The 26,864-nt window shown below is 38.1% G+C and overlaps 1 long non-coding RNA gene across 1 annotated transcript in view; it reads left to right on the plus strand.

Annotated features, from left to right (window-relative positions):
* The window catches only part of LOC116869664, a 338,580-nt gene that overhangs the window by 204,457 nt on the left and 107,259 nt on the right, over positions 1-26,864 (plus strand). Inside the window, exon 3 of the long non-coding RNA XR_004383083.1 lies at positions 18,700-18,751. This is a non-coding gene — a long non-coding RNA (uncharacterized LOC116869664). The remainder of the gene's footprint in view (positions 1-18,699; positions 18,752-26,864) is intronic.

The raw sequence follows: 26,864 nt of genomic DNA on the forward strand, positions 1-26,864 counted from the left end.
CAGCATCGGGATCTCTGCTCAGCAGGGAGCCTGCTTCTTCTATTCTCTCTCTGCCTGCCTCTCTGCCTACTAGTGATCTCTGTCTGTCAAATAAATAAATAAAATCTTTAAAAAAAATACATAGTAGACTAAAGGATGGAAGGGTGGGATGGAGGCAGCACGGCTATTTTTTTAGATTCTAAAGTTCCCAATAATCCTTGAGTACTTGCTTATCAGGCCTTACTCTAGTAATCAGAGCCTCGAACTGATGCAGCAAGGTTCCCTGTGCTAGAAGTTGCGGCATGTGTGGCCAGCCTGTCCCTGGCTTGTAATGAATATTCAAATGGGGAAGTGAATGAACTGTATCTCCAGTTGCTTATAAATAGTTTCTGGAAAATAGTAGGTACTCAGCTTTTTGTAGATTAAATGAACAGTAAATTGAACTCAGTGTCTTTCTAATGTTCCTGAAATAGCCTACAACTTCTAAACTTCCTTCTAGTAACAGTGGGATTTGCAGGAAGCAATAGTCAACCAACTGTATAAGGCCAGTCCTTAGGCAGCAGTCCTACCACTCTTGGTCTCCATTATTTTCAGTGAATATCCCATTTGCCTCCAGCAGTCTTTAGCTTGACGTGGAGTCAGAACATTTCTGTTCTGATTGGAGGACTGGACTCTAGCCAATGACTTCTGAAGGACAAAGTCCCCAAATCTGTATGGTCTAGTTTGGTGGTACCAAGAGGTCTGAGAAGAGGAAAGATGCCAGGTGTTTCTAGGAAATCAGTGGTCTAAAAGCGTAGGTAAGCATGGGTCGAGTGCATCACTGCAAAAGCAACTTTCCTTGTTCTTTGATGGTGGAAAAAGAGTCTTAAATTTCTAAGCTGGAGAGAGATTTTGTCATTCACAGATGTGTCCCTGAGTTTCCTGGCTTCATGCTCCAGTACTTCTCTGCCCAAATTCACAAAGTCAAGAAAGATCAGGGGGTCCAAGATGGGGCATGGGGATGTTGATTAGGAGGCCCTTCCAGGAGAGAAGGTGAGGTACCTGTTGTTTTCTGAGAGATTTAAGTTAATGGACAGCCTGTTGGCTCCCTTCCAGACATTCAAAGCCAGAGCCATCTCCCTCTGGGGGAGGGTACTCTTTCTGTGTGTTCATTGTTTGAGGCCATTTGTGTTTAACTATCAAAATGACTTTGGTGTTGCTGCTCTTACAGTGTATGCTTTGGTATATATACCAAAGAACCAGAACAATCAGACTTGACTGAGCAGTTTTCCAGATTTATTTATTTGTTTCCTAATACCTATGAAACTTGTATAAAATGTGTGTTGTGAATATTTGGAATATAAAATTCATTGTCATGGACTCGAATCAATAATTATTTCAGTAAATGACAAGCACATTACTTGGCTCAACTGCATTAAGTGAAGCTTCAGTTCTTTAGGTTCAATATTACTCTAAATAGAATTTAATGTGGCTTTTTTCTTAAAATGTTTTAGTGAACTGGAACTATAAAGGACAGTTCTAAATACAGTTGAATTATGAACATGACTTAGCATTTTATTATACATTGGAAAATGGCATGATCAGATTTAGTATCGATTAGACCGAGCCAGTCAATAGCTTGGATAAATATGCATTTCTTTTTATTAGAAATCTATCATATCCAGGGCATAGGCCAACATGTTGGCTTTGTAAATCATGTAGTCTGCCCAACCCTTTAGACTGTAGACCAGAAAGAGGCTTTCATAAATGCACCATTCCAGGGACCAGATGAGAAATTAGGGGAAGCAGAGGGTCAGGAAATTCATGGAGAGAAGACTATTGTGTCTATTGGTTCTGAGCACCCCTTGGAAAATATCCTGGGGCTTTTGTGACTTTCCTCCATATTCCTTTTTAAAAGGGAGGAAAGAATCAATATAGGCAGTCTCCTAATCTATCCTGTAAGTTAATAGAGACTGAACAACTACAAGTTGATTGTAGGGCAATTCTAGAACATAGTGGAGACTTTGGTGTTCCAGAAGGCAGCATTCTCCAAAATGGTATATGCTAGGCTTCCACTCAGATATGGGAAAATATCATCTCTCTGGGCACTGAGGTTTTATCAAGATAGTAATCAAGTTTTGCTAACAGTTAATATATGGGTCCACTATAGCAGATGTGTATAATGTATAAATAAATACACGTATATTGGGAACGCTTGCTAATTTCTGAACTGATGAGATGTGCGCTCAGCCACTGCTGTTCTGACTCGGGAGTGTTGCTTTCTAAGACCCAGCAGGGAGAATCTGCCTCATTAACATATCCTGGGCCCCAATTTTTTTTTTTTTATGTATTTGTGGCATGTCATTGGACCACTGTTGTCACCAACAACTTCAGTGTCTCATGTGGTATGTGATAATATTATTCTAAGTTCTCTTCCATTTTCGAAGACTTCTGGAGGAATTTCAGCCTTGAGCTTTACAGATTACTTACTGAAAAGATCCTGGGAGTTATTGCTATCCATTGGGTAATTAGGTAGTTCCAAGGAAAATAATAAAACTATTTTGTGCCTGGGAGATTAGAATGGCACACGGTGACTCATATTAGTCAGCTGAGTAATTATGTAATTACAAAAGAAGGGGAAGAAAACCCTTCAGATTGTTTTTCCTAAGAGGCCCTTTTGGAAGCGTTCCAGCCCATCAGGTACTTATGTAATTAGGTCGAGGGTGCAATCCATAAGGAAAGGCTGGTTGGGGGCGGGGGGGACTCATTTAAAAAAAAAAAAAATGTTTATGTAAAAGAACCTGAAAGAATAGAGAAAGGAGTTTGAAAAAAAAAAAAAAATCACCCAGTCTCCGTACCGTATGTAAGATGGCATAGCAAAACATCAAAGGACATGGAGTTTCATATTTGAGATCATGTGTATGTGGGTAAAATACAATGAAGTGCTTTGGTTTATTTTGGAGTAATTGTCAGTGTTTATTAAGCCTGTGCTAGGTGATCTTTTCTGATCATTCAATATAATAGCTCTTGTGTTTGCCCTATTTCTGTATGTAAGTAAACTGAGAGGCTCAAAGAATTTAAACTTAGGTCCTTTGGGTTCCAATACCTGTTCCTCCCACCGCACCATGCTGCCTATCAGCATGTCTGGATTGATTTATGCAAGTTGTTCTGCTAGTATAGATTAGCAGGATCATTGTTCATTTCATCTCTATACTCTGTATAAATATATTATCTACACAGTGAAAAACACAGGATTGAAAAATTGTTAAATTGGTGATTTGGGCTATCCAAATTACCATTCTGCATTTCCTACATGGTTTATCTGAATAGCTCTACCTTGTTGAATATCTTGTACAAAGTAGCTCCACCGTACCCTGCAATATATAATATCCCAATTCAGTGCATCCAACTTTCCCATGTTAATGCACGTCAGGAAAAGCAGAATGTTGATATTTTGAAGGAATGTATTATGATGTCAAAGGGCTTACTTCATTGTACAAGTTTTGCTTATACACATTCACTCAAGTTGTTAAAAAACGTTTATAATGGTGTGTGTATTTCTGAAACATTGTGTATGTGCTGATGAATCTTGATGGTGGCAGAGAACTAGTAGATTCTCCCGCCAGACACTTGCTCTCAGACTTCTTCATACTTTCTCTAATTGTTTTTGCTTCATGTAGCCATGCTTTCATAGTTTCACAGGATAAAGATCTGCAAAGGAACTTAGGGCTGCTATGCTTTAGTTCAATAATGATATAATTGTCCTTGGTACAGAAATACAACCAGGCATATTTTTCAGCTGATTTGGAGAAGTCTTGTGGATCAGGCTAGGTTGGAGTAGCTCAGGCTCTTCAGGAGGGTCTGTAGTATCATTGAGACCCCAGGAACTGAGAGACAGGAACTTGGTTTGGAAGGGCAGAATGAGGCTCATCAAGAGACACGTCCTTCCGCCAGTTCTAGATAAATTTGTCATCTTCCACTACAGACTCTAGCATTCATGTGATTTGATTGAGAATTGTGAAAGTTCTGCCAAATATTGATGTAGAGTTTCAAGAATTTCAGCATTGACATTGGAATATGTACAATTCCCACCAGCAGTTTTTCCTTGTTTATTTCCATCACTCTGACCCTTCTTTTTCCAATTTAGATGCTTGTCATGAGAAAGCTAGGAGACTTTCTGGGATAGGCCGTGAGATTCATGAATACAAGAGTGCATACTTTGAACATTTTAGCTCCGTAGGCATATTTATATAGCAGGCATCTTGTGTAGTGTTAAGAATTAAAGTATGTTATCTTAGCTCAACATCTTCATATGGGTTGGACTTTCAGATATAAGTGGATGGTGGGCTATGGGTGATTTCCTGGAAAATTAATGAAAATTTCAGATATTTAATAAGAGCCCTCTAATTTCCTGAACCTATTTATTTGATAATTTTTTTTGGCATTGTGAATTAAAAAATGCAGTTCTTCTCTCAAATACCTCAAAGTCTAGTAAGAGGGAAAGGCACATAGAAAGGCAATTGGCTGGGTGTGATGTGGTGAATAATCAAGCAAACAGTAAGGGGGGGGGCACCATTAATTATTGGGGGAGGAAAGCTTCGTAGAGGAAGGAACATTTACTCTCGATTTTTATTTATTTTTTTAAAGATTTTATTTGTTTATTTGAGAGAGAGACAGTGAGAGAGAGCATGAGCGAGGAGAAGTTCAGAGGGAGAAGCAGACTCCCCATGGAGCTGGGAGCCCGATGCAGAACTCAATCCCGGGACTCCAGGATCCTGACCGGAGCCAAAGGCAGTTGTCCAACCAACTGAGCCACCCAGGCATCCCTACTCTCGATTTTTAAAGCCATGTAAGAGTTTTCTAGGTAGTGAGGAAGGGCTTTTCCAAGAGATGGAAAAGCATACACCAAGCTTCCATAGGTATGGCTAGGCTCTAGAATCAAAGTTCCATGTGCCAGCCCTTAGAAGGCAGCTTGAAGTTACTGTGGGAGAATCAAGGTGGGAAGCTCTGCTCCCACCTACTCCTGGACTGTGGCTCTGCAAAGAGGTCTTGCAGGTGGCATGGTCGCCATCACAGTGTGAGTTTGCTTTGAACACACAAGACACATTTCATTATTTAACAACAGAAGTCATCATGAAATGGTCAATATTTTACACAAGAAATAATCTTTCAAATGGGACCCTTGATCTAATACTTTTTAAACAGAGCTTTACTTGTCAAAAGGCTCATGATTTCAGAAATATTAAAATTATATCCTGTTACACTTGAGTTAAGTGCTGTCATTTTAGAGGAAAAGTATCACGTATATTGAGTTCAAGAAATCAGGTAGTTTTAGAAGACCTAACAAAACACAGTGATCATATGATCTACCATTTTCCAGCAATGATTCCTGTTCACTTGAGGCAACCATTTTCAACTTTTCAGCAATTTTCTTTTATTCTATTCTAATATTTCTAATATAATTATTCACACTTTGTGTTTTGATTATTCAAATGTAGAAATCCTTTTCTGACACAAAACTATAGAAGATAAAGATTTAAGTCTTTGCCATTATTTCATGGGCCCATTTCCAATATAGTTATATCACGCTTTTGATCAGTATTCAAAATTGTGCATATGATTGTGCAAGGGTTGCTCGTAGATGTCTTATATTATGATTGCATTTTCTTCTGTTGTACAAATTGACTTGGTTCTTGAGGACAGTCCACTTCTCTTTGACTCGGTCCACAGTTTAATGTTGTAATTCTCCCTGGCTTGCTAAGTTCCCCATATGCTTTCCAGCTACTAAACATTTTTTTTTTTAATGTGTTTTACCTGCCGTTGTCCCCTCTCCCATTCTCTTTAACCTTATGGATTGAGGCCATTGAGGAGCAGGTAGAGATAAAGGTGTATCTTTGATATGCCATGTTTAAAAAAATGTAGAGTAGAGCTCTCTCTTTGTGGGGTCATAGAAAAGGAGGAGTAGAATTTTATGTAAAAATGTTGAAGAGGAAAAGCAGGTGTTGAGATAGAGCAGAGTTTAAACTATTCATCAGAGATATTAAGAAACAAAGTACATGCATGGAGGAGGAATAGAAAGGTGTAATTGTCATAAACATTCTGTTTGTAAACGTGGGAGACAGGGAGTGCTTGCAGCAATATGACTGAGGGTTATTAGGAAAGAAAGCTTGCAAATACTTTCAAAGAACTGTCTAAAGATGCCTCAGGCCTAAGAACCAAAGTAGAGTCCAGCTTCTTTGAATTTTAAGTGCATAGAAATATGAGCTGCACGAAAGGAAGATAAGGGTATTTGCAAATATAAAGTCAAATAAATCCTTGAATTAGTAAATGAAAAAGTTTTATTGTTAATAGAGCCTTGGTCACTTACCTGTTGAAAAATAATCATATATTCAATCAGTGTTTTTAAGGATATAAGTATTAATGTATTAGTGAGTGTGAGCTATCAGATAACAGATACCTTGAATAAGTTACAGCTCACAAAGATGAGGCAAGTGTAGAAATAAAATAATGTGAGATGAACAAACCTAAGTAGAGAGGGAAAGAGAGAGAGTGGAAGGGAGTAAGATTGAGTTAAGAATTTATGAAGATGAGAAAGTATTTTTATGCTTAAAGGAGGTAATAGAGGTAATCTTGAAGGAGGTAATCATAAGGGCTCTGAAATATACAATTTTTCAGCCTCCCCCCACCCTCCAAAATGTCAGGAAATGGATTCTGTGTGAAGAGCTAGAATGCATGATGATGTAAGGGCATGGGAGGGCTTGATGAACTTGGGGGACAACCAGTAGTGAACTTGGGCAAAAACCTTCAGGTTGATGTTTCAAAAGAATTGGTTAAGACATTCATGAGACATATTGATGCCAAATTACAAAGGGATTTTCTCGGGGCTTAGGGGTCATCATCCATCTTCCTTCACTGATGGACTCTTAACATTTTGACATAAAGAAATAAAAACCAGACAGATTAGACACCAGCAGAAGTGCCAATGAAACTGGCATGAGGGGGATATAACTTGGAACAAGAGCTAAGTCAGACTTTGTAGATTTTGCCCATTTGGGAAATAGCTCTGTTGGGAAATAGAGCCTCTAGATAACTACAAGCCTCTAGACTCAAGTGTAGAGTTAGTGGAAGAGGGGAAGATAGGAACATGTCCTAACAAACTACTACCAAAGAAGTCAGCCAAGCTCAACTGCCTCACATCCACACAACCATCTTTATTCTAGTCTTACCGGGCTTGGCCGAAATGAACATTCTCTCTAACGCTGCTCTCTGCTGAAATAGGGACTAGAAGTGAGATTCCTTTTTTAGAAATGTGATGTGGAGAATTAAGTGTATCCACCAAACACCAGCAGCACTGATGGCCGGGCTGGAGAATTTGTGTGGAGTTGGTTGTGCATGGTGAGCCATTACAAACTTTGGAATAGGATACAAGGGTAGATCTTTGGGAAGGAAAACTAGACAACTGGAGGTAAAGTATTTTGGGGGCAGATTGGAAAGAGAGGCAGGATGAGAAGATGCACTGTTGAGATGGCAGCAATAGAAATAAGAGGAAGGGAAAATGTAAAACAGCACACAGACAGGGGCATAGAAAGGTAGGCCCAAAGTTGAGGAAGGGGATAGAAAATGACACTCTAGGACATTTGGAAGCAGGGAGCAGAGAGACTCAAATTTGTATAACTGGATGATGATTCTGCTCCTAGAAATAGAGAGGTTTTTAGAAGCAGAACTGTATAGGAAATGCATTGTTTGTGGACTTAACTTTGATTAATCAATTGGATAACCATAGGAAATTGTTCAAGGGGATGTTGGAAATGTGGGTTTAACGTCAGAAAGAATGTGACAGCTAAACAAGTCTGCAGTGAAAGTAAGGAACATCGGTAGATCACTCAGCATACTGTGTAATTTAGCTGTCTCCTTCCAACCACCCCCCCCAAATTCAGAACTTTTATTAATAAAAGAAGTGATGTGCTGATTTACATTTTGGCTGATGCACCTTTTCTCATCATCTGCTATCCCTTTTAATAGCTCTGATCCCATAGGTAGGCCACTTAATTTCTTTGTGCCTGCCTCACGGATAAGACAGGGATAGTGACAACATCTATACCAAAGTGTGGTTGTGCGAACGAGATGAGTTCATATTTGTGAAGTATTTAGAACAGTGTTTGGTGTGTGGTTAGGCCAGTAAGTGTGCTATGGATCCTTATTTTGATTTTATTTTGCTTTTGTTGGTGATGAAGTCGTTGTATTTGGCTGCTCATTGTAGTCCTCACAGAATTATTTGGCCTGCAGGGAACACACAATAAATCCTTACTGTAGTGAATCTTAGGTCAACAAAGAATCATCAGCACTACTTTTCTGAGGCTTGGACTCGGGGGCGGGGGGCAATTTGCCACACATCACAGAGCAAATAAGTAAAACGTTATTAAGATTTAAGTATACATCCTGTGACTTCAAATTGACGCCTTTTCCCACAAAAAGCTATGTTATCTTACAGATCTTGCTAATTTAGCCCCCCAAAATGTATTCGTCACTCATTCTGCATGCCCATTGTGAGGTACCCTCCTTGTTGTAAAGTATTCAGAGTGAAAGCTCTGCGTACTATATGCCTCTGTGATCACTCAGGAAGGAAAGTGGGAAGGGGTTTCCACTCTCATTTCATTAGCCAAAGCTAACTGGCCACATCTAACTCACACTGGACAGAGGAAGTGGAATTATGCCTTATATCCCAAGGAGAAGAGCATCAGATTCTTCATAAAAATCATTATCCAATATGTGATGCACATAGGAGGCAAACTATTTTGTCTATTTCTAGAAGCATTATTCTTTCTTTAAAAGATTTATTTATATATTTTAGGGGGTAGAGACAGAGAGAATGCACAAGCCGGGGAGGGGCAGAGAGAATAGGAAAGAGAGACTCCCCACTGAGCATGGAGCCCAGCAAGGGGCTCTACCTCATGACCCTGAGATCAAGACCTGAGCAGATACCAAGAGTTGGACACTTAACTGACCGAACCACCCAGGTGCCTCTAGAAGCTTTACTCTTGACCAGTATACTAAACTGCCTCCCAGATCCTCTTGGGCGGGGCCCGTCGAAATTCAATTTTGAGATACAGAGAAGTACAGATGCCTGATACAGCAAATAAAAATATATTGCACTAGGGTAAATTGGAATTTCAGATACTTTAGCATAAGTATATCCCATGCAATATTTGAGACATACCTATTTATACTCCATTATTTGTTAATTTGCCTGGAATTTGAGTTTTTTAAAAAAATTTTGTTATGATGGCTTTTTTTAAATTGAAGTATAATTAACATAGTGTTACATTAGTTTAAGTTGTACAGTATAATTATTCAACAATTCTATACATTACTCGGTGCTCATGACAGATGTAGTCACATGTGTCACCAAACAATGTCATTACCATCTTATTAACTATGTTCCCTATGCTATACTTTTAATCTCTGTGGCTTATTTTGTAACTGGAAGTTTATACCTCTTAATCCCTTTTATCTGTTTCACCCATGTCCCCATTCATCTGCCCTCTGGCAACCACCAGTTCTCTGTATTTAGGAATCTGGGTTTTTATTTCTCTTTTTTATTTTTTCTTTCTTTTTTTCTTAATTTCTGCATATAAGCAAAATCATATGGTATTTGCCTTCATGTCTGATTTATTTTACATCTCATAATACCATTTAGGTCTAATCACATTGTTGCAAATGGCAAGAATCTCATTCTTTTTTATGGCCGAATAGTATTCTGTTGTGTGTATATAGTACACCTTTATTCATTAAACTATTGATGGACACTTGGGTTGCTTCCATGTCTTGGCTACTGTAAATAATGCTGCAATAACCACATAGGTGCAAATATCTTTTCAAATTAGTGTTTTGGGGATTTGGTGGGGGAGGTGGCAGGTAAATATCCAGTAGTAGAATTACTGGATCATATGGCACTTATATTTTTAACTTTCTGAAGAACCTCCATACTGTTTTCCACAGTGACTGCACCAGTTTACATTCCCACCAACAGTGCAAGAGGGAATCTTTTTCTCCACATTCTTGGCAACACTTGTGGTTTCTTTTTTGATTTTAGCCATTCTGAGGTGTAAGGTGATACTTCATTGTGAAGTATTTTATTAGAATTCAAATTTACCTAAATGTTCTGCTTTGTTATGTGGCATCCCTATAAAAGAGCCTTAATCTAAAGATCTAAAATAGGGTGGGGAGTGTCTTAACTCTTTTAGATGGACAACAGTATGACAGTATACAGAAGTTGGCTACATTATAATTACAAGTATTTTCCTGAAAATAGCAAAAATGATAGCAAAGTCACAATCTTCTCTCTTACCTCTATCCTAAAGCATTTTTTTCCTCAGAAGTAGTTTCATGCTTTTCGTCTAGAAAAAAATATATATGCAAACCAGTGGCTTCTTGGGCATGACAAGAAAATAGAAGCCAGGAGTAGTGAGGATGGGACCATGATTAAGATGTGAAACAGTCAGATATTTGGAAAGAAAAAAAAAAAAATTGAAGGTCTTGGAGATGTTGAGGGAGAGGACTGGGCAGAAGCAAGGAGATTGTCCAGCCTCTGTGTTGCCTGAGTCAATTTTTATTAACTTGTTTATAATTTAGGGGCATTTGTATTTAATTGGGCTATGATTTCAGAGCAGAACATCACAAGTAATTAAAATTGAAAAGTATCTGGTGTGCCTGGGTGGCTGAGTCGGTTGGGTGTCCGACTTTTGATTTTCTATCGGGTCATGACCTGGGGATTGTGGGATCAAGCCCCACATGGGGCTCTGCACTCAGCACAGAGTTTGCTTGAAATTCTCTCCCTCCCTCTGCCCTTCCTCCTGCTCATTCTTACTCACTCACTGGCTATAAATAAATAAATAAATTCTTTAAAACTGAGAAGTATCCATAATAAGGAAAGGCAGAAAGAACTAAAGTAGACTGGGGGAAGATGTCAAAGTTTTGAAGCAAATGAGGGCAAGTATAAGCTAGTCAACAGGGCCACTTGGGGGTGTAGCTTATTGCGGTGTTTGGTGGTGACAAGCCTCCTGGGCAAGCATAACCAAAACACCCTCTCCCCTTCCCCTCAACACACACTTAAAAACTCAACGTGAGGAGGCACCTGGGTCGCTCATTGGGTTAAGCTTCTGCCTTCAGCTCAGGTCATGGTCTCAGGGTCCTGGGATCAAGCCCTGCATAGGGCTCTCTGCTCAGCAGGGATCCTGCTTCCTCCTCTCTCTCTGCCTGCCTCTCTGCCTACTTGTGATCTCCGTCTGTCAAATAGATAAATAAAATCTTTAGAAAAAAGAAAAAAAAAACAAAAAAGAACTTAAGGTGAGGGTCAGATGACACACATTGGGCCTGGTTCCTGAACATTCCACTGATGGTAGGCAAAGAGACCAGATACGTATCCAAAACTCTTTCCAGCCTTTTAAGTATATAAGTTATGAAATGAAAATGAATTCCTTTACACCGTCACACTGGGTGTCTTGTTTTTCCGAGCTGCCACAACTTCAACCCTCTGCCTTGTATCAAATGTCATTACTTAAACCTGTCTTTCCCTCTCAAATGATTGTAAGCTTTCCAGGGGTAAGGAGGTGGTTCCCATCCTTATAAATATCTAACCTTATCCATATATATTTATATTTGCCTTAATCCATAGCCTTACCCATCTTCATTCTTACTCCAAATTTAGTTTGCTTTAGCAGGCCCACAGCAAGCACTTCCTGAGCTGAGCTGAATCTTTGGCAGCAGTCCATGGGACTCAGACGTAAAGCATCGTGCTGGCATTCCAGCTCAGAGTCCAGTTAGAAAAAGTCATATGTCCTTTCCTCTAGGAACCTGTGATCTCTGGAGGGAAGCAACTACAGCATTCTTGAGAATGACTTGCAAGCCGACAACAAGAAATCCTATACCGATAAATAAAGCCCACGTGTTCCCTAAATGCTGATGGAGTACTGATAGGTTAGTGGGTTTGGAAGTCACTTTGCTTTGGACGTTAGGTAAAAACTTACAAAGCTCTGCAGAGAACCTCTGTCAACTAGGGCACTGTTAAGGTTAGGGTTTGTGGGTGAGACTCCTGTCTCTCTCCCTCACTGACCTTACAATGTAACCTCTAACACAGTGGTCCGTGAGGCACCTGCCTGTAATCATCCTTTGAAATGTAAACTGTCCAAAGGAAAACTGATGAGATTTTAGGGTGCCATGATCCCCGTGCATTGACCAGAAATGAACTGGAGCACCTGCTGGGGGGTTTGTGCACCATTGTCTTTGTCCTTGAGGAGTTCTTAGTTTCATGGGGGCTGAATGGGTCCCACCTGGACATGACACGGGGACAGCTTGATTGGGCTAGAATCTGTGGAGAGACTAAGGCTCAGAGGCGTGTGGGTCAAATTTTCACTGGAGGGCATCTGTGTGGCTCAGTCAGTTAAGTGTCTGCCTTTGGTTCAGGTCATGATCCCCAGAATCCTGGGATCTAGCCCCCTCATAGGGCTCCCTGCTCAGAGGGGAGTCTGCTTCTCCCTCTCTTGTTACCTCTCCCCCTCTACTTGTGCTATGTCTCTCGCTTTCTCTCTCAAATAAATAGATAAAATCTTTAAAAAAAATTTTTTTTAAAAACCAACAAAACAAAACTTCTATTGGAGGAACTAATGTGGATTCATGCAGCTAAAATAATAGACAAGCCTCTCCTACCCCCAAGTACTCATTAATTCCCCCCATTTACTTTATTTATTCATTCAGACTTTTTTGGCAAGGAACACAGCTAAGCATTACATGAGAAATATAGATGAATGGTTTGTCACTTGTCACCTTGAGAAGCTGATGGTTTAGTGGAGGAGAGAGACATGTGAACACCTTTAAATCCATGAGAGGAGATGGAGCCTAAAAGAGGCACCAAGGAACCCAGTGGTGAGCCGCCTGCTCTCTCCTACCTGGGGAGATTGCCAGGGGTTCTGTGGACCCGGTGGCCTGCCAAGGGACCCCTGAGCTCACTTCCTGATGGTGTATTTGGATGTGTAGGCCTTCGGCCTACAGGCAGAGGGCACAGGATAAACAATGACAGGGGAGCTAGAAATCTCAGGTGTGTGAAGGACTTTCTCCTATCACTTGCCCCTGGGGTGGAGTTAGAGGAGAGGCTAGGGATGATAACCAGGAGAAACCTTGAGAAGTAGGAGGGGCCGTGGATGCTCTAGGGGCTGGGGCAAACAGGCTGGCGGGGTAGAGAGCGACCTGGGTCCGCTTAGCTATTTTGCCAAAGGGCAGCTCTGCTTAGGAACCTGAAAAGAAAACAAATTATTTATGCGCTACCACCAACAATACCTCGGAGGCCAAGAGGAGCTGAGAGTTATTGAACTCGTTCAAGGCAATCTCGATTATTGAAAATGAATGAAATTGAATTCCACTTCCTACAGAGTCATTTATTGAGAGACAAAAGCAATTAATATTGAAAATAAAATAATTGTGAACTTCTGAACTAAATTACCATGCAGATATAATGTACTGTCCCATCAGTCTTTAAATACTTCATGTATTAGGAAACAGTAACACCAGTCCCTGAACCGAGGTTCTCAACATCATTAGCATTTACTCACGCTGCTCTTGCCAGAGAACCATCCTCAAGAGTCACGAATTGAAAACCAAAGTTTCAGAAGTGCAATTCCAAATGTAAGATTCACAGCCGTGGTGAGGTTTGGGATTTCAGTTTGTAAACCAATCCTGAAATTAAATTTTGGTAAATTAAAAACAAAACAAAAACAAAACCTGTGCAACCCTGAACTTGTAAGGCGGCCCACAGTTTGTTGACGTTAAGGGTGATTTTTGCCTCTTGTTGCAAATGTGCCATTGTCATGCAGTACACGTTGCTGAGGACCATGGATGCACTGGATGAATGGTTCTTTTGTTGACCTCAAGCATCCTCGTGTACCTGAGTTATCCAATGAAGGCCCTTAAGAATTAAAAGTACAATATATGTACAGAGATGTTACATATGCTATAGGTCCCAACTAGAGTCACTGTTTTGTGAGAATAATACAGGGTCTCCAGAAGAGTTGGTCACTCAACTCTTATCCTTATTCCTCCCTACCTAGGGAAATGAGCTGTCTGAGATAGGCTTTCACAGCAGAGCGGACGAGGACCAGAGGTAAAATATTTAGGACTAGTTGGAGCAGGGTGGGACTGGAAAGACGAAGCAGCTAACAGAGGGAAAGTATCAGGAAAAGTCTCCAGAGAGTAACTTAGTTCCTATCTTGCTAGGCAGCTCTGGAACAAGTGTAAGACCTACCCCAGAGGCCTCGTAACCAGCGGCAATAGTTGGTTGGCATAGTGATAAATACTCCCTGCATCTGATGATCAGCCAACCGAATCCTAGGTGCTGGCTGCTGGTGTGAAAACACACAAGGAACTGGTATGAACAGAGATGGGGAAGGGGTCTGAGGAGATGTCGACAGTACCCTGAAAGAGTCTGCCACTCTTGCCTTGGGTATATAACCAAATACCCCAGGTTCCACTAAATACTCTGAGGAGAGAGCTTAATGGTCATCTCAGACTTCGGTGAGAGTAAAGAACTCACTGCCATCATCCTGGGAAACATGCCCAAATCTTGCCTGTCATGCAGGGAGAGGTTTCAGAGAGTCCAGGAGATCAATTTCCTGCTGGTAGCAGGCTAGTGGCAGAGGACTGACACATGGCTAAGCCCTCTCATTTAGGAAAACAAACCAGGAGAGGAGAGGTAGATACTATCATTGTGAGAATGCTTCTGCAAAGCTGGGGGTGAGGTGGTAGGGAAGAGGAGCGTCTCTGAAAAGCCAGAGATATGCCCATCTAAAAAAGCATTGAGCACAGGCTCAAAATACATTTGAGTGCACACGCTGACTTGTGGTACACTCTTTTGCAAATTCGATGTCTAAAATAAGTGATCTTGGGGCGCCTGGGTGGCTCAGTGTGGTTAAGCCTCTGCCTTCAGCTCAGGTCATGACCTCAAGGTCCTGAGATCAAGCCCCACATGGGGCTCTTTGCTCAGTGGGGTGCTTGCTGCCCCTCCACCCTTCTCTGCCTGCCTTTCTGACTACTTGTGATCTCTTTCTGTGTCAAATAAATAAATAAATCTTTAAATAATAAATAAAATAAGTGACCTTAATAGGAGAATTAACTATGGTTTGAACATTGATAGAAAACTTTCCAGAATATGGAAGCCAGGCATAAAGGAGGAAGAATATTGAACCCACTAGAGGCTTGCCACCTGTTTAAAAGTTGGGACTCAGTCTCAGAGTAATAGATGCTCTTAATATCCATTGTAATGGAATCTTTAGTATGCATCTAATAACTGTTTATTGTTTAATACTTTTATGTATCTCAGGAAAGATAAACCTTTATTTTGGATTGAGAGTTTTGCCGTCAGCATTTTGGGAGGATAGAATTCTTTTAAATATTCTACCAAGTATGGTGTTGCCTTTTAAAGACAAAATATTGTCTCAGTGCAGTCCTTCCTCTGTTCCTCCCTAGAATTTCCTTAATGACAACCCACTAAAGTCCATCCATGTACATTAATCGAATGTAGCGTTAATGACTTGTTCTGGAGGTCAACCACACTGTCAGTAGATGAGCCTTTGTCGTGAGATAGTCACAAAGTTGTATTTCATAGTGGCATTCTCCAGTGTTTATCCCACATACCAGGACATTTTCGGGTTTCCACAGTGATTTACCCTCAATGATCAGGCAGTTCACTAAAATGTTAGCTTCTAACCCTAAAGCTTACAGGCTAGTCTGAATGGTTCCACTGTTATATTTAAGCTTTATAAGAGCTTCTGCCAGAAACTTCTGTGCTTTTTGCATTCAACACACAAACCAGGTCTTATTGGCAGTTGTAAACCAGTTGGGGATAGATGTTTAAGGAATCCTTTGCAGTAAGCACTCTTAAAGGACTTGAAGTAAGATGTTCCATTGTTAACGGACTTATGGTTACCACCATAATCTTTCCAATTGTATTTGAGAATAGGACTTGGCTTCTGATAGCCTAGTTACTTTTCCCACTTAAATTTAAAACAAAAATATTTATCCTGGAGACTGAGTTTTAAGTCTTAACTCCCTTAGACAAATCATAAGCAAAAATAGGTACTAAAATAAAGCCTCAATCTAGGTTGGCTTGCCTCACTGACTGAATTTGCCAGAGAATTGAGTACTTTTCCACTTGAGTTTTTGCTTTGAAGATTTGGCATAGGAAAGGCTTACTCATTCATAGACCCTATGGGATGAGAGCAGCTTCAAAGGAAAAATGAGAAGGACTTCTTTTGTTTCAGCTTCTTCATCTTGGAACTATATTTGTGTGTGCTTTTATATTTTAAGAAGATGAGAGGAAGACCAGTCCAAATGATGGAGAACGCTAAACTATCAATTATATTAAAAGAAATAGAGTATTTCTACTATAGGCAATACTTTTATCATGGAGCTAGACCAATAAAATCCTTTTAGAAGAGCTCTGAAATTGAATTGCTGCTTAGATAAGAATGATGACTGTAGCAATGTTTAAAAAACATGTTTATGCTACAAACTTGCTTTGGAAGCCTGTCTTTATAGGTGATATGAAGATGCACTTCTGAACAATCAGCATACATTCAGTTTTTCTGAATTAAACTATTTATCTCTTGATCTCACCCAAGCTAATGCTTTAATCATGCACTTCCACTTTGCTCAGGTTGTAAAAAATGGCTTTCAGCATGAACTTCCTGCCCATTAACTTTCACCTAAATGGCACTAGGGTGCCATTTGGCTAATTATATTTGGAGTTCAAAGTTTTGATTATGGCGATTTATCAGATGTAATCTTTTAAAGGCATGATATTAAATAATGGGCAGTACATGTAAAGAAGATTAACTTTCCCTAAATCATCAAGATTGATGGTCTTGTTTTTCACAAATACACTAGATGTTGATATAGTATCCTTTGCTTCTGTATGTTGGGTTGCATGAGCTCCAGGTGGCTAAATTCAGGGAATATTGTGCCAACCTGTGGGTCATAGGAACAAAGTGAACCAACCCAATGACTTTTGATTTTAAGGTGTTATAAAGCTTAAGTAGTTTTGTTCTTTTATCTAGTCCCATTGAACTATTTAATGAGATCTGTGCTAAATGAAGCCAAAAGATAAAACTCCTGCACTCGTGGAGCTTGAATGGGTGCATGAAAATCAAAAGAAGGTAAATAAGCACAATTGTTATCATTTGTTTAAAAAAAAAAAAGTGAGTGGACCAAAAACTTAGAAATTAAAGATCTGGCATCTTAAGACAGAGAATGAGAAGGGTGTGAAGGGGTTAATGATCATACTGCTCATCATCACTAATTTTAATTTTCTTCAATACAAAGAAAAAAATCTTCAGTTGATTATGTAACCAATCAGAATTATTAGATTCAGCGAAAAGGAAATATAAACAATCACTGAAGTGACTAATTCCTTAAAGGTCTGATTATATGGCTAGGCATAATCTAGACACTTGTTATTTTTATAACTGATTTACTGCACCTGAATAATTCTTACAGTAAGTAGAACATGTGATCCATACAGTAATTTGGAAACTACCAAAGATCCACCTATACATCTTTTTTTTACCAAGAGGTAACCTGAATTCACATTTTGGCAGGTATCCTCCCCATCACTTACACAACATATGTGTAAATATTTATACAGATGTATTTCTGTGAGAAATAGAATGCTACTCTGTGCATTATTTTACAGCCATTTTCTGCTTTTTAGCTCGAACACTTCCCCTTGATCTTTTATGTCACCTTTACATTATAATATTAATGTCTGTGTGGTACTTCGCTTCACTGATGCATCTCAGTTGCATTCGCCAAGCTACTATTTACTTACATTTCAATTTCCAGGTTTTCACTTCTCCAAATAATGGGATGCCCGTCCTTTACCCTACCTTTAATTATTTCCTCAGGGCACACTCCTGAAAGTGGAATTTCATGTTTAAACTCTGAAGGCTTTGGATATATGGTTAACAATATCACCTCAAAAGATCATACTGATGCGTATACTTCTACGAGCTGGAAACATGTCCCCTCTCTCCATGTGTCACTTTAACTAGGTTCTTGTTTTGATTTTTAACTTATCGTCACTGTAGCAGTCACAAAATGACTACAAAAATGACTACGTTTTTCTTATGTGAAATTTAAATATACGTTTAATGATTTAGGATTTGTAATGTTTTAAAATTGTAAACAAAATCTAATTTAGAGGAAATGGGAACTTCTGGGATTTGAGCATTCTGAGGACAAAGTTCAAGGTGATGCTCTTTACAAAAGCTAGTCAACAAATTACAAATAAGAACATAAATAGAATGGCAGTAAAAAAGGAGTCCTGCTTAGAGAAAACAAGTTTGAAATCAGGGTAGAGACTCTTTATCCTCAAGAATCATAATTTGTTGTAATCTGATAAGAAATTTGCTTTTAGGTGGAGTTATGAAAATATGATGGTATCTTAGAAATCCTGTGTCTATTCTCTTTAAAGAGATGATAGTGAAACTATCTGAGAAGTGTGAATGGTCTGTGAAGACTGTATTCTAGTACAAATCGTAACCAGTTGGCTCTCTTGCAAGTATCTTCTCTTACGACGGGCAGTTATCAAAATTAAATGATACTAAGAAAATTGAGTTTCCCTGTTAAATACAGTGATAGAATGTTAGAATTAAAAGGAATTTGAAAGATTATCTAATGCAGCTCCTTATTTTGCAGGTGAAATAGAGTATTGCAGAGATGATGTGATAGCCCCAGGGAGCCATACCTGGTGAGTAAAAAAAGAAGAAATAAATGAATTTGATAAGTCAACATGATAAATATCCTGGGTATAGATAAAAGAGAACAAGATTTGGGTTTTCATTACTAGCTGTGGGGTTAAAAGCAGAAATTTTATATGGGCATAGATGAAGCCATTAGAGCAAGGAAGAATTAACCAAATTTACTGTTACCTCAACAAGTCATAGACTTGTATCTCATGGATCCTCTTATGCAGAAGGAAACTGTGTTCAAATCTTAAAGTTTTCAAATGTTTAGGAAAGCTTGGTTAGGCATGACTATGCTAGAATGGTCCTGAGATTTCTCAAGAAAAGATTAACATCCTTGGCATGGGACTTTGTAATAAAGGAAACACTATAGTTTAATTCACAGTGATTTAAGAAGATGGAAGATTCTTGAGAGGGGAAATCTAATTACAGTGAAAATAAAATTTCATTTACCCATCATTTCCTCCATTATTCATTCTTTCTTTTTTTTATTGGGAAGATAAGTATATACAAGGAATTGCAAAGAGAAACATGAAAGTGTACTGGGAAAAAATAAGGAATTGATGTAATGCTATTTAACTATAAATTTCTCATATTATCATATTTAACTTAATCTTCAAGTGAACCTATTGGGTAAATTCAATTGGTTATTTTAAAACAGAATTCCTATAGCAGTTCCAAATAATTTCATTGCTTTTTCTAATTCATTTGGAATTTAATGCGTTTTTTAATGACCTAATAACTTTGTTTTCTTTTCTACTTGGAGGAGTTATTTAATGCATTTCTTAATGACTTTAATAACTTTGTTTCTCTCTCTACTTGGAAGAGTTACATGTTCTAGTTGAAAACTTTAAGATTTGAACACAGTTTCCTTCTGCTTTATTTTGTTGTTGCTTTTTCTTAATTAGGAGCCAGCTTCTTTCATCCAAATTTAAATGCAAACTGGAATAATTCTAATGCTGTAGTTTCACACCAATATATTGATCTCTTTCATTTTGTATTCCAGAGAGTAAAGCATTTTATAATAATTAAAGATTATTACTAATGATTATAGCATACAATTTAGAGAAAAAGTTAAATGACTCAAGCTGATATAATGTTCATTTATGAGAATAAGTATGTGAATATAGTCAAAACATTTTAGAAAATGAACTTCTCCAACTTGATAATCGTAGTACATATTAAAATGAAGCTTAAGCAATTAAAACATTTTGGCACTGACTTAAGAATAAAGGAGATGTGACACAGAGGAGAGTCTAGAATGAAATTGAAATATAGGAATTTAATGAAGGATACAAGTGACATTTCAGCTTAGTAGGAGAAATGATGGCAGAGTCAAGAAGAAGTGATGAGAAAAACAGACCACATAAAAATATATCTTTACAGCAAAAGAAAAGGCTGAAACCTTTTTGTCAACAAATAGGGAACATATACATGTAGACGCATCCATAAGAATGGGATAAGCAATTCAGTGGGAAAATGCACAAATGGTATGATTTAGATATCACTCAGGGAAATATCAATGGCCAGTAAAAAGATGAAAAAAGGAGGCAAGGATACCAATACTTTAATACATATGAGAAGTGTATTTTGTGCTTTAGTCTGGCAAAATGTATGCTTGATACACTCAGAACATCAACCAATGGGGAGACCAGAAGGACATCTTCACTGCCTTTCATTCTAGGTAGAAATGTGAAGTGAAATAACTTTTCTGGGAGTGAAATTGGCCACTATCTATTAAAATTCTAGTAATACGTATCCTTTGACCTAACTGTCTAATTTCTTGGGAAATTACTCATAGAAATTACTCAAATTCCTGAGATATATGTTCAAGGCATTCATTGCACTTTGTAATAGAAAAAAATCACAGACTGATTAAATAAATCATAGTGCCTCAATATATAATGAAATAATATATAGTTTTTATTAAACTCAGTATATCTATGTCAGATGATATGATAATATGTTGATGGTAAGTGAGAAATACAAGTTTTATACATCACATAATCTTGTTTTGTTAAAATAATATCCTGTAATTTAAAAAAAACTTGTCTCCGGGAATGGAATTGGAGAAGTTATTCATTCATTCATTTATATATATTTCACACGCAATGTTGTATTAGTTTCAGGTGTACCAATTAGTGATTTGACGAGTTTATGCATTATGTTATGTTCATCAGAAGTATAATTATACCTGTCCCATTATATCACTATTATAACATCATTGACTGTATTCCTCATGTTGTGCCTTTTACTCCAATGACTTACTTAGTCCATAACAGAGGCCTGTATCTCCCTCTTTCCTTACCTGTTTTGCCCAACCTCCTCTCCCCTCCCTTCTGGCAACCATCTTTTTGCTCTCTGTATTTATGGTTCTGATTCTGCCTTTTTGTCCCCCCCCCTTTTTTTTTTAGATTCCATTTATGAGTGGAATCATATGGTATTTGTCTTTCTCAGTCTGACTTGTTTCACTTAGCGTAATAACCTCTAGGTCCATGCATGTTGTTTCAGATGGTAGGATCTCATCCTGTTTAAGACTGTGTAATATTCCATTGTGTATATGTACTACCTTTTCTTTATTCATTTGTATTGGTAAAGAAAAAGTTAAACTGTCACTACTTGCAGACCACATGACACTATATGTAGAAAATCCTAAAGATTCCGCTGGAATCTATTAGAAATAATAAATTCAGTAAAGTGGCAAGATACAAAATTAATACCCAGAAACTAGTAGCATTTCTATATACTCACTGTGATGTTGCAGAAAGAGAAATTTTTAAAAATACCATTTATAGTTGAACCAAAAAAAATAAAATACCTAGGAATAAACTTAACCTAAAAGGTAAAAGATCTGTACTTTGAAAACTATAAAACACTAATGAAAGAAATTGAAGATGATAGAAATGCAAAGATACTTCACACACATGGGTTGGAAGAATTAACAGTTGATAAAATGTCCATATTACCCAAAGCAATCTACAGATTCAGTGCAATCCCTATGAAAATGTCAAGAGCATTTTTTGCAAAACTAGAACAAATAACACTAAAATTTGTATGGAACTACAGAAGATCCCAAACAGCCAAAGGAATCCTAAGAAAGAAGAACAAAGATGGTGATATGACAGTCCTAGGTTTCAAGATCCACTGCAAAGTTGTATTAATCACAACAGTATGATGCTGGCACAAAACAGACACATAGATCAATGGAACCAGATAGAGACCCCAGAAATAAATCCACATATGGTCACTCTATGGCAAAGGAGATAAGAATATACAATGGGGAAGAGACAATGAAACTGAACTATTTTCTAACACCATACACAAAAATAAACTCAAAATGTATTAAAGACTTAAACATGAGACTTGAAACCATAAAAATCCTGGAAGAGAACATAGGCAGTAATTTCTCTGACATCAGCCATAGCACCATTTTTCTAGATATATCTCCAAAGGCAAGAAGAAACAAAGGCAAAAATAAACTATTGGGACTATATCAAAGTAGAAAGCTTTTGCACAGCAAAGAAAACCATGAATAAAACAAAAGACAACCTACTGAATGGGAGAAGGTATTTGCAAATGATATATCCTATAAGGGGTTAATATCCAAAATATATAAATGTTCTCACACAACTCAATACCAAAAAAGCCAACAACCTGATTAAAAGATGGGCAGAGGACCTGAAGAAATATTTTTCCAAAGAAGACATACAGATGGCCAACAGCCTCATGTAGAGATGCTCAACATCACTCATCTGGGACATACAAGTCAAAACCACAATGAGACATCTGCTCATGCCTGTTAGAATGGAGAAAATCAAGAAGACAAGGAACAACAAGTGTTGGTGATAGTGTGGAGAAAAAGGAACCATGTTCACTGTTGGCAGAAATGTAAATTGGTGCAGCCACTGTGGAAAACAGTAGGGAGATCCTTCAAAATTTTTTTTAAAAGTTACAAATAGAAATACCATCTGATCCAGTAATTCCACTATTGAGTATTTAACCAGGGAAAATGAAAACACTAATACAAAAAGATAAATGCACCCCTATAAATGCAGCTATTTATTGCAACATTATTTACTATAGCTGAAACCTGGGAGCAGCCTGTGTCCATCAGTAGGTTATATTATCCTGTCATCTGTTTTTAATATATATTCTGATTAAATGTGCTTTTAAATTTTTTATATTTTTCTAATGAAATACATGATTAGCATATAAGCATGGAAAATAACAAAAGAGTGAAAATAGAACAATAAAAATAATAGGTACAGAATCTATTTTAATCCTGTAAATGCATTGTAAATTATGTTGTTGTTTTTTAAGATTTTTATTTATTTGAGAGAGAAAGCTCACAAGCCGAGTGGTGGTGGGGAAGGGGCAGAAGGAGAGGGACAGGCAGAGTCCCCACTGAGCAGGGAGCCCAACATGGGCTCTATCTCAAGACCGTAAAATCATGACCTTAGCCACAGGCAGACACTTGACTGACTGAACCACGCAAGCAACCCCAAAGTTATGTTTTGATGTATAACTTAAAACGAGTTATCTTTATTGAAAATACGTATCTTCAAGAAATTCCATCCTTAGATACATACCCAAGAAAAATGAAAATAGGTCTGCCCAGAACTTTTACATGCATGTTTATGAATATTCATAATAAAGCGAAAATACGGAGACAACTCAGGTTTTCAGCAATGAAAATGGATAAATGTGGTACATCCATACAGTGAAATAGTACAGTAATCAGAAGTGAAGTAGCAACCTGAATACACCCGGAGAACATTATGTTACATGAAAGAAGCCAGTGACAAAAGAAGGCATATATGATTTCATTTCTGGGAAATGTCTAGACTATGTAAATATAGAGACAGAAAGTAGATTATTGGTTGCCTGGAGCTGAGGCTGGAAGAAGGAAGCTAAGGAGTTGCTGCTTATGTGTGTGGGGTTTCTTTTCAGAGAGAGGAAATTGTTGTAAAAGTAGGTCATGGTAAATGGTGGCACAGTTCTGAATATAATAGAAACATTGAATTGTATACTTCAAATAGGTGAACTTTATGGTCTATGAATTATCCTAATAACTATTTTTTAAAAATACATAACTTTCCTTGGGCGTTTTAGACAATTTCTGAGATCGCTTCTTCGAGAGTAATAAAGATTAAGAATAATGGAGTGTTTCAGTAATCTATAGTTGAGTCTGAAAGGTAACCTAACCTTTTAATAGCCACACAAGATTTCCCGGCAGCTGGGATCTACACTAGCAGTGGTACCAGCGATGATTTAAATCCTATAGCCAGGAAAGTATTTTATGACCCCTTCATTCTCCCACCAAACTTCTGATTCTCCTGGTAGGAGAGGCTATTTAATGGTATTTCATCTGCCGTAGGCTTTTTTTTTTTTTTAAACAAAGACCAGTCCTGAGTCTCAGAGCTAACCTCAGGCCACACCATCTAACCAGGACTCAGATTATTTCCATACTTTTTATAGTTGATCTTCTATTTGAGGTCAGTGAAGCTAATTTATGGCTTTTGGAGGATTATAACCTATCTATCTTAAACACATTTATTCAAGTGAAAAACAAGAAATAGAATCAATAGAAATAATGAATTTTCTATATAATAATGAAATTTCAATAATGAAATTTCTAAATAGAAATAATGAAAGTTGATGACTAAAAAAAAAAAAATCAAAATTCATGCTCATGGAACCTGCTTACCTAAAGTCTAAGGAACTATTTAAAGACTGAAGCAGTCATAAAATCTTGGGGCCTAAAGGGGTCTATAGATGATGTAGTTCAAGACGTTTATCTTACAAATGAGGGAACGTAGACCCTGGGAGGTTGCTGCCTTAACATGGAGTCACATTTTCAGAGCCCGCCTCAAGATAAGAGAGGAATTTGTAACTAAGAAGAGGTCTCAGAAGAAGGTGTGGTTTGGGTGAGCTGAAACAGTATTCACAACTCCTCTGTGCTTTAGCGATGCTCTGTGAGAGAACACTGGGATGCCCAAATTCCAGATGACCTCCATCTCCCCAATCCTGGCTGCAGTTGGCTGTTTGTGAACTTTTGTTGTCAAGGGCAGCCCCAGAGCTACGGGGAGGAAGGGTCGTTAGGAAAGCTACGGGTGGAGGAAGGGCATGCCTATCTTGCCTTTTTGTAAATGCCAAAGCTAATTTCAGTGATTGCTTTAGTGATATAATGATAACCAAGATTAAAGCGAGCAGGAATCCACTTTAGGGTATGAGAGCTGGAATTTTAGATTTCATTATAAGATTGGCATTTCAACAAAATAGTAATATAATGGCAATGGATTCCATCTTTTCTCCATTTCTGTTGAAATATTATATCATAAATATACTTTGATACAAAAGAGATCTCTCAATTTCATGAGAGCCTGAAAGCCCTATTTTATTCTTGTGCTGACTTATCCCTAAAATATCTTTTTGATGTACAGCTTCAATATTCTTTCCAATGTCCATGACATCAGCAATCCAAAATGGCATTAGTTTTAGTCTTTTTCACATAGAGTTGTAGGTTATCCAAAAAAAGGGGGTGGGGTCGTCCTGCTTAGTGCTCACTGAAATATCCTTATAATATTATGAAGAGATGTTTATGGTTCATGGAGCTAATTGTTCCAAGAGAAGAAAGAAAAAAATGCCATCCATGAAAGGAGGCAACTTTACCCCCAACTATTCTAAAATGTTCCTAAGGCACATAGGGAGGGAACTAATACTTCTAAAATATATATTAGTGCTTCTTTTGTTAGAGGAAATGTTGTGTTCTCCCAGATTCTGTTTAGGAGATGGAAGTCGTGAGACCACACAACTGGAAAATGTCAGAGTTCTGAATCTCTCTCCCCTGCTGTGTGCTTAAAGTTCCACAAAGTTAACTACAGACCACATGCACAAGGAACAGCCTTTCTAAGCCCCAGAAATGAAATCTTGCACCCACCAAGGTTAACTACAAGGGTACTGATCAATGAGGATCATTTAGTTGGAGAGCATAATAAATTGGTTAAGTACCCTTGATTTTAAGTACCATTCTAGAACTTAATTTTATTTTTAATGTTTTCCCCTTCCTGGAGTTACTCTGGCATTCTTAGGAAGTTTTTGTTAGTTATGTTTGGTTACGAAAACCCCTTGCACACAATCAGACATTCACCTGGTTTGCATATAATTCCTATCTACATCAAATACTACTTTAGGGAAACTTTAGCTTTCTGAAATATGGGCATTAAAGAACTAATTATTGGGTTAAGGACCATGCTTTTCCTCTAGATGGTCCATTTGAAAAGAAAGGTGAATGCTTTGTTACTCAAGGAATGTGTTAAGTAACAACAGTAACATAAATGAACCCTTGAAGTATACAAAAAGCACTGGCTAGTGTTTTTAGTGTTGCATTAATTCTGGCATTATACACGTATTTGCACGAGATGTGCCACACACTCTGATTGATTGATTTCTGTTACTTGTACCCATGCTCACTTAACAGCCATGACCAAGATATGGACATGAATGTGATGGTTTCAGCCGAAGCATGGCCAGAATGCTTGGCTACTTTTCTTAGCGTGGTCGGTAAAAACTAAAAGTCCCTTAAATGAATGAGCAGTTAGGTAACATTTGGTGTGCCATTTCTGAGGCTCTGGATATGGCTGTCCTGCATAACTCAGCGACACACGTGAAAAATAATGCCAGAAGGCTGGCTCATGGATGAGAATCATTGTGCCCTGACCTTAGAGAAAGAAACCACCATTAGTATAGCTCATGATTCGAACACTTTGGCCTTTGAGATTGCTCTGTAGAATCCCTCTCTTTTAGTAATAAAGGCAACAGTTTTTTAAAGAAGTAATTTTTAAAAGGAAGAAATTGGTACTGCTTTCCTCTATGATCCTTTAACTAGTATGGCGACTTAACACCCACCCCCGCCAGAACACAAGCTTGAAAAAGTTGGACAGTGCCTGCTGTAGAATAAACATTTTTTTTCCTGAATGACCCAAGGCTCCCTCATTACTGTGATGTCTAAAGAAGCTGCTGCCTTTTCATTTTAATGTGAGAGACATAATTTTCTTGTTGTTTTCCAAGGCTGTCAGATAATAGACAAATTGCCTTTGATAAAACATGCTTTCAATT

Source organism: Lontra canadensis, unplaced genomic scaffold, assembly GCF_010015895.1.
Source record: "Lontra canadensis isolate GAN:19392208 unplaced genomic scaffold, GSC_riverotter_1.0 scaffold20, whole genome shotgun sequence".
Lineage (NCBI taxonomy): Eukaryota > Metazoa > Chordata > Mammalia > Carnivora > Mustelidae > Lontra > Lontra canadensis.